This window comes from Styela clava, chromosome 3, assembly GCF_964204865.1.
Source record: "Styela clava chromosome 3, kaStyClav1.hap1.2, whole genome shotgun sequence".
NCBI lineage: Eukaryota > Metazoa > Chordata > Ascidiacea > Stolidobranchia > Styelidae > Styela > Styela clava.
The window spans coordinates 2459447-2475208 of record NC_135252.1 but is presented as its reverse complement, the minus strand read 5'-3'; the positions used below and the strand labels follow the sequence as shown (position 1 = coordinate 2475208).

General features: G+C 34.3%; 1 long non-coding RNA gene across 2 annotated transcripts; it reads left to right on the top strand.

The window, feature by feature from the left end:
• Positions 1-706: 706 nt before the first annotated feature.
• Positions 707-14051, top strand: LOC120342467 (uncharacterized). Of its 2 annotated transcripts, XR_013474932.1 has the most exons (6): positions 707-891; positions 1379-1432; positions 2463-2580; positions 4121-4224; positions 11571-11642; positions 13825-14051. It is a non-coding gene; the product is annotated as an uncharacterized LOC120342467 (long non-coding RNA). The 2 variants fall into 2 exon arrangements; XR_013474931.1 differs by lacking the exons at positions 11571-11642; positions 13825-14051 and adding an exon at positions 5512-5693.
• The last annotated feature ends 1711 nt before the right edge of the window (positions 14052-15762 follow it).

Here is a 15762-nt window from a genome sequence, read left to right as displayed (position 1 = left end):
ATTAACTTAAAAATTATTCAATGAACTGATTTGTACGCCAATGCAGAGAATGCATTGATATAACGCTTAACTTGTACACGCCGTTATTCCTTCATTGAGTTGTAGGAAGGTTACATTTTTGATGGCATTCACGTGCGCGTTTACTCGACAAATATATACAGTCAAATATATAGGAATTACTGGATTCTTTGTACTAAACTCCCGTCACTGATGCAAAAATGTGTGATCTGAGATAAACACCCCTGCCACGTTTTAAAATAAAAAATAAGTAAATATGCAGTTAGGGTTTTGTGTTAGGAACCAAATTAGAGGTTTTCGGGCCTATACGAATTGGAATCATTAACCTAATACAGAAGTACAGATTGATGAATGATTCTCTTTTGTATCGAACTCACCAACAGCGGGTTCCATCGTTTTCTTACAAATAGGCTGTCGGCGATAGAAGTTTCTTTTCAGTTGGTTATATTTTGAATGATGTTCTGACTTGTGTTCCGACTGGCTAATTTTTATCGATAATTGCTTTTCTGTTGTGACGCGAGTTTCGCGGGCTTTACTGCATCTGACGTGTCACGCGTAACTCTTGCATCTCGACTTACGCGTCGCAGATCGTACTTGTTTAGGGTTTAGTGGTGCGGTTTCGCATTTTCTTCTTTAATGACTTAGCGTGTGGGTGGCATTTGGTCTCGTTAGGTAGAACTGTGGTGAGGGTATCGTAGGCGGAGCCCCATATGACCATCGTCGTCATTTATTGCTTTAATAGTTCATGTATTTTTATATTTCATTCTTATTAACTGCTCTCTAAATTTAGTTGCTATTTTTATTCCAATAACGTTATCGATCACGTTCCCTGTCCGTCTCTCGTCAATTTAGGCCTTTGGAGCGTTATCATATGTAAGTTTATTTTCTATTAACTTTCTGTTTATGCACTTTCTTTCCGCCCTCATCTTGTGATTGTTTATTGATTATTTCATTTTATTTACAGTCAACCGTTTTACAATAAACGCGTATGACATGGAACATTGTGAGCCTAAAACTTTCGCAAATGTAGCGCAAAATCCATGTTTTAATAGAGATTCGTCATAGCCTTTTTCCTTTGCTATATTATTGTGTATAGATTGGATCTTTGTACAAAGACCCTACCAACGTTCAAAACAAGAGAATTAGTAATTATCCAGTTTAAGTTAGGAATGCAGATTGCGCTGGAAATTCAAATTTTTAAATCATTCCTAACCCCGAATGGATAATTACTAATATGTCATTTTAAAACGTGGCGGTCTTTGTGCAAACGATCCGATAGATTCAGTCCCACTGTCCATTGAATATGCTAGCTACAGTTCTGCGACAGTTAATTTATCATTATCTTAAAAAAAAATTTCAGATGCAGAAATATTAAAGATTCGAAGACACAAGTAACGGACGAGGAATATTACAAGTAAATATTATTTGAACATTTTATTCGACTTTCGACGCCTATTGATTGCTGTATACCACTGTTTTCGTTTAATTAAAATGCTAAACAATTCGATGCGAGCGCATCGCTTCTCGGGTCTTGCGATCAGAGTCAGCATTGTTATTCCACTTATTTGATCGTGTGTTTTCTCTCGAAATTGTAAGATTCATATTTGCACTAGTTTTAATAATTGTCTTTCGATTCAAAAGTCCAAAAAAGTAAGACCCACGTTCACGTTTAAAATGCTAAATAGTTCGATGCAAGCCAACATTATTATGCCGACTTTCTGGTCCTGTGCATTCTATCTAGTTTTAATAATTGTGTTTCGAAGCAGAAGTCCAAAAAAATACTATAAATATAGTACTTTGTACCAAATTAGTGTACTCTCTTTGCGCGCTTCCCTGCTGGATAGCGATCCCCAATGTGATAATACTGTTACAAGTTACTGATCAGAGGGAATTAGTCATATACTCCATGAAACAGTTAAAACTTCATTGGGTATTTTATTGTTATTGTAATATATGCAATTTGTGCAGTTTGAAAACTATACCTGATATGTTATAAGTAGTGATATGTATATATTTGAAATTTAATGGCGATCGCTAAATAAATTTTATTCGTCCAAATTTACTAAGTTTTGGATTTTATGAAATAAAATGTCGAAATTTACCGGTTACGTATTTTATTCAAACTTACGTATATTTTTAGAAAAAAATATTCAGAAAAGAGTCTTACCTTAAGAATACAAAATGTCGTACAATAGGATACACTAACATATCATTATAACTAAAGGATGTAATTTTGGTGAAATGAGCGACATGGTTGAAAATGACCTAAAATGAATTACATAGTTGATTTTTTGTATCTTTAGCATAAGCATAGCTTTACAGTGTCTCTGTCAAATACCATTTGTGTGAATTAACTACCTGAGAATGGCATAGTTGGCTCAACGAAATTTAGTTTAATTCAAATTTAGCTTACACAAAATCACGACATGTATATTGATTTTCAGCGTTTTGAAACACTGCTTGAAAGTCGGCAGGACAATTTATCATTGCACCAAAAGAAATTCGTAAGTGCCAGGTTTTCATCACCGAGCGAGATGGAGGCCTATCAAGTCTGAAGAGCAAGTATGTAACCAAATCATTTAAAATCTTTCAATTCACATTTCTATAAATAAAAAGATTATATATTGTATTTTTTTCGGGAAATCTACAGACAAATTATTACTTTTAATAATTGAGTCATAATTCTTAATAATTGAATTATATTGAGTATAAGCTCAGTTTTGTTTCGTCTGTCAAATGAAATTTTCTATAAATTACAACCCCAATTTCATAATAACATGATTCGCACAACTACCATTTTATTTTGGCTATTGAGTCGGCCCAGCAAATAAGGCGGGGGTCATTTTTTTAGAAATAAAAATTTGGTATTTTTCGTTCCCGCTCAATAGTCGAGACAAAAGAATGCATTGTATTGATCTTCTTTTTGTCAGTTTGGGCACCAATGCGCGCTCATAATTGTCAAAATGGCAAAATGTGTTAAAACCTTGCCATGTTCATTTCGTAGAATCGCGGAATTACCTATTCTGTACTGTTAAATGTAGCAATATACGGTGAATAATGGCATAGTCAGTACAGCGCTGCACGTTTAGGGACTAACTACTGTGTTGTCCCATCTGTTGTCGTTTTGTTTAATCGTCCAAACCGAAAGGCCAATTACTGTCTTGTAATGTCAGTGTCATAAAACCTATTGTTTAACTTGTTGTTTATCATAGAGTGCCTATATATGCACCAATATGCCTAATTTGTCGAAATCGTAGTCCTGGCCCTCTTTTATCTGATGAGGGGTTTTGCCACAAATAGTAGTTCACACTAACTACCATACTATATAAAGTAATCAGGCTAATTTCCTAAATGTAACTGTAGCTCATCGTGACTTGCGCGCTCTGGTAGTAAACAGTTGATAACCATGCCATTGATGTTCCCAACTATAGTTCAAACTGGAATCGCCCAAAATTTTCAATAATGATATTATCAGAGTGATAATAAAAAATTTCCAAAAACGATACTGTATAAAATTATATATATTCAACCAAGTGTAAACTCCTTTTTGGTCAATATCCCCTTGGTAAAAGTCCTAAGTTATAATACCATCCATGTTCATAACTGTTTGAATTTAAAGACATAGAAATATGTGTCATATTTGCCCTATTGTTAGTGCGGGTCACTTCATGTTATGTCTAATCATGTGTATCAAAAAGAGCTTAATTAATATAAACTCTCCTATATAATCTCTATTGCATGTTGTTAGTTGGATCTTTCATACGGCACTCAATCGTCAATATACGATATAGTAGTTAAAAAACTATAGAATTCTTACTTTTTTAATTAGATATTAGGAACTTGGGTGTCGGTGCTCGATAACCAGTTTGATACCAAAAAGGTTACTATATACATGAGATACCACCAAATTGTAAATCTACTAGTCAGCCTATATTCCCGTTGCTAGTAGTCTCAGTAATCATACCGTCCCATGTTCATAAGTGTTCAAATCTTGAAATATATTCCTTATTTCCCTATCGTTTATTCCGTAGTAATGATATGCCATTCTTGTTTATATATACAATGTCTGTGGCTGAAGTTATTCATAGACGTATATTTTCAGGAAGTCGATGGGAAGTCACAGTAGGCTACAAGTTGTCGTCTTTGTATCTTTAGAAAAAGCATAGCTTATCACAAGGGCGTGGACAATTTTTGAAGGGCGTTAAGGTAATTAAGAATAGAAATATTTGTTAGATTTCATCTTTCCCGCCTTATTTTTAATATTTTCATTTCTTGGATATGTTGCCGTATTTTCAACGTCGTTTTCAATGAATATAAATATAATTTATATGATGTGTTGCAATATTATACACTGAAAAATCATTCCAAAGTAATATTTGTAATTTAGGCGGAAATCTGTAAATAACCTCTGTGTGAAGAAGCAATTAAACCAAACATAACATTAAAATTTCAAAATCGGAAATTCGCGCAATTACGCGTTCGTTATAGGGGTCGACTTGTTTAGTGTATAATGGCCGTTTCTGTCGCACAATATTCAGTCCATGACAACGATGAGAATTTAAAATGTCTTTCTATTTTAATGTAATTATGTTCATGGTAAAACGCGGTTGCGCCGACTTACGACAACATGAAAGCATTACTTCTTTAAAATGCCACGTCAATCTGCGAACATAATAATGTAAAAATATATTGATCATATTTAGTTTTGATACATATTTGTTGCGATCTTGCGAATTTGGTATCGCCAAAAAATTGAATATTGCCCTGGTATGTATACTATGGCAGCACCCGAAATTTTGCGATTTTCAATGTCTACAAAAACGTTTTTAATCGGTCGCGAACAATCGTAAAACAAAACTTATGGTGTTATCCGTTTTATATTTAGTATTTTGTATTGCTGCTTTTCAATTTAGAAAATTTGGGTTGCCACCATTGACACCTACAACAAGGAAAAAAATTATTCCTTGTTCGAACTCTCGAACTCTATCGAAGCGTGTGCAGACTCGTGTTTTCGACGGAAATCCGCATGTGAGTTGTGAAATCAAATCATTTGATTAAGCGACGCGTCACCTGTTACCAAATTTTCGAATAGTGAATTGCTATTCTAATAGTTGAATATTCGAATATATGACCAGTCCTACTCATTAACCAGTAATTATTGACTCGAATAATGTTATCTGAATAAACTTGTCTTTTATGTTTCATGTGAATTCGTGACTTGGCTGATAGTTAAGTTTCGCAAAAACGTTTGCAGCCCGCAGTGAATTAGTGAATTTCTGACTCGTTGCGGACTCATTCAAACGCTCCGCGGACTCGGGTTGGGAAACACTGATCTAAAGTATAAGCATAGCTTCTCTGTGCTCCTGTCAAATTACATTTTCTGTAATCTTTAAACCTAAAACTTAATATTGACATAATTCAACAACTATTATATATTTCGAAACAATATTATACAAAATTTACCTACATTTCATTATCTCATATAAATTTCAGCTTTCTGAAACACTTCTTGAAAGCGGAAAAGACAAGCGGAGTTATTTGTCCGATTATGCATCACTGAGAGAGGTGACTGCCTCGACTCTGAAGAGCAAGTGTGTTATTAAAATCTTTTGAATCTTTCTAATTACCATTCATCACCATTATTCACGGATCCGCACAATAAATTTTAAAATTGTGATCTATTACTATTCCTAAGTAAGTTAAAATTAATTACTTTTATTTAAATGCTAAACATTTGTAATAGGCTAATACAAAACATGATTAAAAATCTGAATTTCACAGATAATTAAATATATTAAGGCTGTAAACTCAACAAACATATTATCAAATTTGGGGTCGAACACCCGTTTGGTGTTTTTGGAATACTGAAAAATTCTTAATAACGTACGCGATGGCATTTTGGTAGAATAGCCGATGGTTTTCGTCAGCGCGACGTGTTTTTAAACAACCTATCTGCTTATTCTCCCTGAATCACAAATTTTCTTTGACATATGAATGTAATGTTCCACGAGGCCGACGATAACTTTTTTTGTTCTTGTGCGGAATTATGAGTTCAGCGTGCAAAACAAGTTAGAATACTATATTATAAAAATCGCTGAAGAGATGCTAAGATATAAATGATAAAGAGGTGAATCCGCGACCCAATTCTTGATTGAAAAGCGGCATTATAAAATATTAATACTAAAATCTAAAACGGAAGATATCACCATAAGTTTTGTTCTAGCAGTCTCGCAGCAGATTGAAAACGCTTTTTAGACATTGTAAATTTGTTGTGTTAAATTTTTTTAAATATATACCATATAGTAACTGAAATCGAAACACAGTTAGCGCGATGTACCTTTTGTCTATTTTGATACTACCAATGGAGCCCAATACGACATTTTCTCGGTGTGTGACGATATGTAAGATAATTAATGCAGGATATGTCGAGCAATTTTTTTTACAATATTTTAAATTACAATCGTTCGTATTTTGTTCATATCTTTATTTTGAGTGCCGAAAAAACAATCAAATTTGACTAACCTCAAAATACGATTCGGGTCTACTTATAGTTGGCAGTTTGGACGTATTTTATGCAGTTTTTAAATAGTGATTTTTCATTTTATTATTTGGTAAAAGTTTTCTCGACTAAAATTCGAGCAACAAAGAACACAAATAAATTACTGAAATGAAATTACTATGACAAGACATTTAAAATGCTCGCACCGGCTATGAATTGACTATTTTATTCGAGAGAGAACTTTTTATCCACTGCGATCCTACTTATAGATAATGTCACATTCGAATTTACGCTCGTTGTCATATTTCGACGCTACTGATGTCAAATTTTATTAATGATGTTTTTACTTCTTTGGACAGTCACAAAATTAGCCAAGTCAGTAATCGAATATCTCGCGGAGCGCCTAATTTTTTTTTCACGGAGCACTTTGAGAACCAATGCACTAATAGACCAAGGAAGAAATTTTCGTAAGAGTGTTTGAAGTATCGTTGCACATGTTTAATAGCTGAGTTTTAGGCAGAATATTGTACAATTTTAGCATCTCTTTGAAAATTAGCTGTTTGCATCTAATATTTAAATATTCACTCCATCTCACCATATTAAGATTTTGTGGCGACGGTTCCAAATGGCCAAAAACTTAAATGGGGATACGCATTATAGCGAAAGTTTCTTTATGTCCAGACTTGTCCATGGAAAACGTTGCATAGAATGGGACAACACACAATTGTATTTCCCATGGAACACGTGGGATACGAAAACTGTATGATTTTCGGGGAAATGATGGTAAAAAATTTCGTTATGAATTTCGTGTCCATATATTTGAGCATAGCCCTCTTGTTAGTTATAAAGAGCGAAACTTATTTAACAATAAAAATATACTTCGTGCGTGAAGGGGGTGGTTGACACATGTATAATAGTTATGAATATAAAGTTAACAAATTCCGTAAATGTTGTTGTTTCGCATGTTTTGTATGTAAATGCAATTTGAAACTGATTCGTTTTTTCCAATCGTGTAAATTACTTGCACATCTAACAATAAAGAATATTTGTAATATTTCGGGAAATCTGCGGACAAAGTTTTATTTTTAAAATATATTGAGTATAGTCAGCTTTGGTTCGTCTGTCAAATAGAATTTTTTATGGAAAATGCCCTAAATACATTATAATATCATGATTCGGACAACTATCGTTTTTTTTTTCTATGGCTAATAAGCGAATAAGACAAGAATAAATTTTAGCAATGTAAAATCGTGTTTTTGTCATATTACCGCCCAATATTCGGGATAAAAATTGCGTTATTTTGTTCCAAATTTTGTCAGATTTTTATCATTCTTGAAAAGGAACTTTTCCCCTTGTGTTTGCAATAATGCTGTTGGTTTGGGCACCAATGCGCGCTCACAATTTTATATGGCAAAGTCTTTAGAACTGGACCCGTGTTCATTTCTTGGTATCGTCGGCATAAAATTTAATATTCTACCCAAAAAATCTGTTATTTAGCGTTAAAAATGTATCAGCAATTATTCAGTGGGGCAATGGTTCTCAAAGTGTGGAGCGCGCCTTGCAAAATTTTTGAGGGGGCATGTAGCTAATTAAATCTATTTTTTGTTTGTATGTTTTTAGTAATATGCTTTATCCATATTCGCCTATCCTATTTGTCATAATCATTATTTTCTCTTTTATTTTTGTGTTATGTTTTTTGTTTTTTTTGCCGTCCAGTAAACAAAGTCACGTGACCCGTGCAAGTCCTCTATATTGTATATTGTATTGTAATATATTGTATATTGTATATACAAAAATTTGTCTGTAACATGTTAGGTCAAGATGTTATTCAAGTAATTTAAGTCTCTGCTTAATATAGTTATTTAACCCGAAGTCAGTCATTCAAAGCTTGCACAAGGTTTTAAAATTAAATGCCAGCTCAATCCCCATAAACGGCGCTCCAGAAGTGTGTACAAATATGGAGGTAACTAATATTGTTCGCCCTCTTTACATCAAAGACTGAAACCTATGGTAAGGGGTATATTTACTTGGCCAACACAGGCATTCCCGATTTCGAAATATAACTAAAAAAATAAGGAAAATCTGGATAAAGTTATGGCTTAACCCTAACCCAGTTCACATACTACGGGAATATATACCCTATATTCTATAAACTTATGGCAATGTGTAAAAAATATGAACCAGCTTGCAATTTTATTCACAATTAACAGAATAATAATGAACGTGAAAGCGTGCAAGTATTTGCTTGAAGCAGTGGGCTTAGATTTTTTGCAATCTTATAATTTTCATGGCATACGACGCATCTGTTATTGAAGCTGACGTTTGCTATCTGTGCCCCAATCGTGCGGTACTTTCAGTTGATCAATAAGTTGGTCGTAGATTCGGAAGAATCACAAAGTTGCAGAATAATCGCAATAACGTTTGTAAATTAGATTGTAGTTTATTATTTTTAGGGCAAGATCAGTTGAATGAAACGTAAGGAAGACTTGGATAATGGTGTCAGACAGGAATAAACACATATAGTCCAGTACCGGCAGGCTGGGGCTGCTAGGACATGTCACCGTAAAAAGGTTGGGAACCACTGCATTAAAAGCAATATAACCAAGTGCTTGTGGCAATAATGAAAATGGGCACCACAGCCATTTCCGCACTTCAGTAATTCACGTAGACGATTTTTTAATGGTTTCAGTGTTTAGACTAATTCGCCAATTTGAATCACATACCTCGATATTGGCCGGTTGAAATAGAATACTCAAATAATAACTTGATTCTCTTTGTGAAGTATGAAAAAGCTGAAATTTGGTTCGCAAATTCACTCCCAATTTATCTTACGCATCTTATCGCAATTACGCATTTTTATTGAAAAAACTAAAATGAACAAGAACTAAAAATGAGATATAATTTTATTTTCGCAAATAAAGTAAACGCAAACAATAGTTTCAGATGAGCGACTTTCATTCGGCTATAAATACACTTGATTCCAAACAATTCAGTATGTGACTATGTGTATTGTATTTTTTGCGGGTTAATTAGCCTCGTCGTGGGCCGTCATGCGTGGCGATGCTAATTAAGTAAGATTCTGGTGCGCCCGTATTTCGTCAGTAACGGTAGCACTAAGCACAGGGGGTACGTAGAGACTATAGATAGGTTAAACATTAGGCCAGGTATCAGGAATTCGAACCCCACCGAGCTGTAGGGCAGGATCAGCACACCATACAGGTGGTCGTGCTGAAAAGGGAGCCGATTGCAGGACAGCAGCTTGGGGAAAATAAAAATGGTGAAGGTGGTGGCAGAAACATGGGCAGACAGCAGCAGGCAAGCCGTCAATGAGAAATGATAGGCCATCCAAATGTCGCAATTATTAGGGCAGGATCAGCGCACACACACAGCGCAGTGGCAAAAAGGAAGCAGATGGGTAGCCCAGGAAAATTAAGATGGTGAAGATGAAGCAGCAGGCAAGCCGCTAAAGAAAGATGATATAGACCAGTGAAGTGCCGAGGAAATAAAAGAGTATAGAATCAGCGAGTGCGAGCACAGTCCCAGGGTGGAAAATAATAGAAACGAGCAACCAGGCGAGTCCAGCTGGCAAACTGCAGAATTGCAGGAAAATGGGGTAAACAAACAAGAGTGAACGAACCATGTTCGTTCCACCAACAAAGTTTGGGAAACACTGGCCTAATCTTAACGTGGTACATATACTACGTTCCGGTGTCCGCCATTAGTACACATACTTAAGAAACACCGGCCATCGTGTTATTTGAGTATCGTTCTCTTATTTTATTCTGATATTGAAGATGAAAAGAAGGAAGTAAAGTAATTGCTGACGTGTAAGTATTTGCGCGGTGCAATATACTTCAATGAAGTATTGGCTGAAGCAATGAGGTAGCTAGCTAGTGGCACATTGTAGAGCGCATATGATGTAGGGCTGTAGGCATTATGATTTGTGTATAAAAAAAAAAGGCAAAGCAAAATATAAATCGCAGAAAATCGACTTTTTCAAAGTATACTACTATGTAGTAAATTTCTACTAGACTCCGTATAGCGAGCGACTCATACGTTGAGTAAGTTTGTTGGCGCTTTTCTAATTTGGTGTTAACAAAATGAAAAAAAGGAGCCTTTCTATGCAGACAAACTTAATCAAGGAATAATGAAATAGAAAAAGCGCTGGCATATAGTGAAAAATATTATCACAGGGTGAAATCAAATCTAGAAACACATTTATTTATAGAGATTTAACATTCCTCATGTTCTCCTATCTTTTCATGTGTCGCAATTCGAGAAATTATTATTTCCTCTGGTTTGTCTGAATAGCTGAATCAATTAACAGGCCAAGTTTAATTTGAGTCGCCAATCCGAATCAATATTAAAAAGATAGTTCACAGGTTATTCGTTCCTAATGCGAAGTCTTGAATAATTAGAAAAGCTATAAGTAACTGGAGCAGTGATTACCAAATTTTTAATATCGTAATGCCTATAGTCTGTATGGCGAAGTATGTTATGATATTCGTTCCTAATGCGAAGTCTTGAATAATTAGAAAAGCCATAAGTAACTAGAGCAGTGATTACCAAACTTTTAATATCGTAATGCCTATAGTCTGTATGGCGAAGTATGTTATGATATTCGTTCCTAATGCGAAGTCTTGAATAATTAGAAAAGCCATAAGTAACTAGAGCAGTGATTACCAAACTTTTAATATCGTAATGCCTATAGTCTGTATGGCGAAATATGTTATGATATCCAAACCGCGTAACTATATGACCAGGCTCATTGACTAGATGCGAGCATGGAATTTCCAGCTTTTTCGCGGAATTACCAAAGGCTTTCTCAATTCTTTTTTTACAAAATTTAGCCGAATCATTCAATTTTAGAACGTTAGATATGTCTTTGACAATATTTAATTAAAGCAAAATCGCAAAAGGGTTATTTACCCTGTACACAGATCTGCATAATGAATTTCAACACTTTTTTCATTTTGTCATTACTTGTGACAGAAGCCTTTGTATGATTTTTACAATATAATATATATATAATTCCCATTATTTATCCTTTCAGGGAAAAAATGGGTTTGAAAAATACTCGCAAAGGATTGCAGATATCGTTCAACTGTTCTTATCATATAACGAGGTATTAAAAAAACTATTGTGGACATTTCAATATTTTGTTCAATATTTGTATCATTGCGGTTGACATACAGACAAAACGAAATTGATCAAAATTACATGAGGGATGTATCAAAGGAACAAAACAAAACAGCACCATTTGTTTTGTCAATGATTGAAAAGCTGTAAAAAAATCATCCGATTAGTTTTTGATTTTCAAATTATCTGCAAACTTCAGATTGTGAAATTCATCTACAGAGCAACATCATTAAAAAATTTAGTTACATAGCAGGATTTTCATTGTAGGTAAATAATGATGCATCATTCACATTCACTATAACAGATATTATTAAAGTTGTAAGAGCAATTTACAAGGTAAAAAAATATTACATTTGGGATATTGTCGTTGAATAGCCATAAATTTGACTTGATAGCTCATAAAAAATATTTTTTATTATTTGCTATACACTATCAATCACATATATTTTGAATCATATTTAGTTTTAATTGAGTTTCAATTTGAAAAACAAAATGAACAATTTCTCCTGTTTCAGAATATAATCTTTTATTACATGCAACAGGTCAGTAAAACAGTTAAAAACTCCGGGCGGTGTTGTATTGTGTTCGACCATTTTCTGGAAAATGGCAAATGCTGCTTAATCTACGTTGTAATTGTTTGCATCAAAATTGTTCAGGGAAGAAATATAGTTGGCGGTTAAAATCTTTTGAACTTGTCCCATCCAATTCGTTTTCAATGAATATTTAAATGACGTTATTCATAAACCGAAAGAATAGTTTTTCAAACAATATATATTTCATGAAGCGTTTTCCAAATTTCCTAATTTTTTTTAAGAAAATGACCTGTTTAATGTCTCACGTCAACTGATGTCTGCTAAATTCATAAGTTACTGCAATGAAGTTTCGTTTCCAAAAGTGACGTTCTCAGAACAGCAGTTAGTATCTAATTACCCGTTGCCTGGAATTATTTGTTGAAACTTAATAGTGATTTAGGTTTCAGACGAAATATATATATATATCGAAATAGGTTGCATAGTTTTCTAATATCGGCTAATTAAATAACAAATAAATACATTTTAGAAATTTCTAATATCAGTGCTTTATGTTGAAAACGAAGCTTGGCAAAGGCAAGAATTGAAACTTAATCACAATTTCATTGGGACTATACGAGTGACAAAATTATCAATGATCATTTTTAATTCAGTATAGTAACTGTAAAAATTTAAACAATAATTACTGAATTCAATTGATACATGTTGGATTTCCCACACAAGAACCTTTGACAGGCTAAACACAATTGAATATTGGGATCGAAGCGGAAAAGTTGCGATTTGGTTCAGGTTTGAATAAATACAGGGATAATGACGTCACATCTATGAGTTTCGTGTTTGTCTTCAAGTTTGAATCTTGCGAAATTAGATTCAGTTCCTATAAATCATCAGGTAAAGTTGCATTAAAACACTCGTGTTGTGTCATCGGTTGTTATACTTTTCACCAAGAAAGCCCTTAAAAATTGGTGGTGATGATAGGATGTTGAAGTAAGCGCGGAGAACCAAGACTTGGAGCTGATCTACGATTGCAAGTCACAATCGATAATGCACATATTGACTTACCACGATATATGAATTTCCAGCTTCTGTCTTGTTAGGTAATACCCACAAAATGACACAAGTATGCGTATTCTTGTACAGAGCAACAGGCGACGATTCAACAGATAAAGTTGCTTCCCCTGTTGTTTCGTTTCGTGTGGTAGAATATTTGGTTGGATAAATTTCTTTCGTTACACATGAAGTTATCTGACACGAAATGACGCAGGTATGCGTATTCTTGTACAAAGCAACTGACGACGATTCAACAGATAAAGTTGCTTCCCCTGTTGTTTCGTTTCGTGTGGTAGAATAATTGGTTGGACAAATTTCTTTCGTTACACATGAAGTTATCTGACAAAAAAAAATTTGAGAACATTATAATACCAACGTATAAGTTGGCAGAATAGCCAGGTAGCTTCAAACTTCACGAAAAAAAGTAGATTTTCTGTCACAATTGAAGCAGATAAAATGACTCAATGTAGGCTACCGTGGCTATCTCACCAGAGAAAATGTAATCACAAAAAGAAGTATTTTATATATTACATATGACTGAGATACATGTACTGTATTATACTAATATTTCGTACTTTTATTTGGTAGGTTGTGGTGGGCGACAAACTGGTTATTGAAGTTGAAAGCTTCTCAGATGTTGGCGAATCCACTCATCTTGTTGACCCACCTGAGGTCGGACTCACTTTTATTCTATGAAACAGAATAGAATTTACACTGATAATAATACAAGAACATTTTGCACAATATTAATCATTATATATATATATATTTGTTATTAATGACTACTAACGTCTCATGATTGAAATTGTGTTAGAAAGGTGTGGCGTCCCCGTGGACATTGAATATATATACATTGTTTATACCCTGTTTATCATTATGCACGACGGTGTCGGGTAGTAATAGCATGATAGGATTGCTCATGTTGACGTTACAGAAAAAAGATTCGACCAACCCTAATACCCATGATCCCAGAAAAAAGTGTAATCATTTTGACAACGAGAAATTAACAGCTTGTTCACTACAATATTGTCAGAAAATGACCACAGATATTGGTGGCTTATTCAGAGCTTTATTTGGAGCAGAGGTTGGGAAATAAACAAAATCTTGCACTTAATGCATAAATATGCATAATGGTCAACTCACTTGTGTGGGAATCCAAATGAATTTTTATTTGGTTGCTATGAGAGGATAAAGTTGCAGGTGTTATTCGATACTTGTTGGATTGGGGGATTTCCAGCCACTAAAAAATAAATAACACAAGATCAATAGGCAAAGATTACAAACCAAAATAATTAATTATAGTTACCTTCATGTTATACCGATGTAGAATTCCAAGTTTTACCAATTCGATAACGCCAACTGTAAGATCCATCATCTGCAATATTTGCGTTTTGAAGATTCAATGTTGCTGATCCGGTTTGTAAGAATTGATGGACTCTTCTTGTAGTTTCGGTTGATACTTTGTTACATGTTTTGTACCATTCAACTTGTGTCGCGGTGCTGCAGTTTGTTGCAAAACACCTTCTCTGGTTGCCATTGATGCTTTGTATTTCAACGAAAGAGCCATTGAATTCGGATGCGGAATTTGAAGATAAATGACACAGAATAATCTCGGTGAGTTAGTTCATGAAACGAACAGAGAAAAATCAATATTATCTTTCTGGCAAATGTAGTAGAAGTTTTCACTACGGTAAACATCAACGCACTGGTACCGCTATCTGCCAACTGATAAACAATCTTCATCATGGAGGTTGGTGACCCCGCCGTTGGGTTGATTACCGCTCCTGTAATATTGAAAATCCTGACAATTTCACGTCATAAGAGTAGAAATTATAATAATACAGGCTACTCGTGTCCAAATATATTGTCTATGTTTTTGCAATTTTTCTAAATAAAATTAGGAAACAAACCAGTTTGGATATCCCGCTTCTCCTCTCATTATTACATCAGTACCATCCTGCCACTTCCAATCTCCTTCTTTAGCTATGTCGTTGCCACCAATATAAAGAGTGTTTTTTTGACCATTTATGCTAGAAATATATTATATATATATATGTTATTAGCTTTATAAAAGCAAAATGTGTTGCTCTCCCATAAAACTTGAGAAAACTCGAAAGCGAACACTTGCAAGGATTTTAATATATAAATTTATCACTTCAAATGAGATGTCAGAAGTCAACAGTTCATACAAGATTCAAGGGACTTCACGTACACACTGCCAGAAATAGCGTAACTGAACGGAAAAAGAAGATTTTGTGTCAAAACTTTCAGTTCAAAATATTTTTCGATGAGCGATAAGCATTCTTCCAGATATTGGTATTGTATATCGGATGAGGCATAAGGTGGTGGAAAGGTATAATACGTTTTCTAGTATAAAAACTTGGAATTGTTTGATGGTGGACTACATCCAAGCGAATATTAAAATCCTGTGTTCCTTTCAGCAATCTCATATATCTTTTCAAAATTTTAAGTTGGGATTTTCTGTTAATTTGTGATCACGTTCGGATCAATTTGTTTCGCTTTTCT